Raw genomic sequence first — 1,802 nt, forward strand, 5'->3', positions numbered from 1 at the left:
ACTATATTTTTCTTATGAAGTTGGTTTGATACTTTATTCACATTTTGGAAAACATTGTAAGTGCCAATGACAAACTTTCAAATTTATTCCCTACAAATTCCATAAGTAATAGATATTTCAAACATGATTATTGTTATCGTAATTAGTACCGATACTAAACCATTGTAAATCACATTAAGATATATAATATTTAAAAGCATCATTTTTAATATTAAAAGATGAGAAACAACCACATAAATATATTTAAAACATCTACAAATTTACAATTTTACTAATTAAATTCAAAACCATTCTAAAAGAACAGAAAAATACATGAGTTGGGATCCATTTGGTTCATGAAGCTACCCAAGGAACAAACAAATGTTAGAAGACAAACTCACACGCACATATATTTACATGTTTTACCCAAATCAGGATCTAGATCTGTTGGGTTTTTACTTTGTTTTTGAAGAGCTGGAATAAGAACCCATCCACACATTTAGCATAAGAACAAACACAGATCTGGTTCGTGATAGTTAAATAGCAGAAAATTCATGGTATGTTCTTGAAGCTACACAAGGAACAAACAAAAACATATCAAAATACAAACCCAAACACTTATCTTTACATGCTCTTACCTTGATCGGGATTTGGATCTGTTGGGTTTTACTTTGTTGTTGAAGATTTAGAATAAGAACCCAGACATAGATCTAGCATACGATTAGAATAATCTTTGATTGACATTAACAATATGAAACACAAAAATGTCATATATTAAAATAAAAAAACTCTGATTGAATCGACAGATTATAGTGAGAAAGAGCCTTTAAAATTTCCTATCAACAACACCAAGAGACGATGGTGTGATGTTAGTACAAAACATTTCCTGACACGAATGAGGTGAGTGTGAATATTTCACTCATATTCTTTGTGCATAATTAACCCTTAGAGGAAGATTCTACACTTTCTGACTTCATAGATAGGTTACCATGGAAAGAAGAGCTCGAAAAAGGAGGTAGAAGACGATTGAAGAGAGAATCAATTCAAAAAACTGGTCATCTTAAAAAGAGAAGTGAAGTTGAAGAACCTGCGTGTTTCAGGAGGGGTGGAAGGAAATGAGAAGGTAGACAATATGATTTAGGGTTGTCTTGGGATTAAACACCATCAAACCGTTCAATTGATTAAATAAGAAATGGATGGCCAGATTAAGCTTAAATGGAAAACACGTCATCGATCCGTGTGGTGATCCGCGTGACTCCCGTGCTTTTACCTGTTCATATGCATAGGAGTTGTACCTCTTAGTCTTACTTTAAGACTTTTGTGAAGACAAAACTGCAAAATTGGTCCCTGTGGTTTTCGAAAAAATATGGATACGGTCCAAAAAGTTTCCAACTTGCATGGAAGATCCAAAATTAAGAATTTTCTGTGGTTTTGGTCCATAAAAAGTTGAAATGACTATTGTGCCCTTATTATTTCTATTTACATTTTTTATTTCTTTTAGTATTTAAATAATTATTTAAAAAAGAAAAAGAAAAAAATGGGTCCACCCCCACCATTGCCCCCCTCTCTCTCACACGTATACATACACACACAAGAATTTTCTCCTCGGATCTTCTTCTCCACCTTTCATCTTCAACCCATCTTGCTGTATCTTCCATAAGTCTGAAAACACGACTCAAAAGCTCTGTTGGGCATCTGTTGAAATTTCCCGGTGTTTCCTCTTCACGACGGTGTTTTTGATGGACGTCTATATCTTCCATAAATCGAAAAACCAGCCACCATCGCAACCTGTTAAAACCATAGGTTTGAAATTTGCCTCAAAG

General features: G+C 33.8%; 1 long non-coding RNA gene across 1 annotated transcript; it reads right to left on the reverse strand.

Moving 5' to 3' along the window:
- Positions 1–219: 219 nt before the first annotated feature.
- Positions 220–1,145, reverse strand: LOC145106390 (uncharacterized). Its single transcript, XR_013707551.1, has 2 exons — positions 618–1,145; positions 220–550 (listed from the first exon to the last, which is right to left on the reverse strand). It is a non-coding gene; the product is annotated as an uncharacterized LOC145106390 (long non-coding RNA).
- Between the last annotated feature and the right edge of the window lie 657 nt (positions 1,146–1,802).

The sequence above is a fragment of the Lactuca virosa genome, chromosome 4 (genome assembly GCF_052849685.1).
Source record: "Lactuca virosa cultivar CGN04683 chromosome 4, Lactuca_virosa_CGN04683_v6, whole genome shotgun sequence".
NCBI lineage: Eukaryota > Viridiplantae > Streptophyta > Magnoliopsida > Asterales > Asteraceae > Lactuca > Lactuca virosa.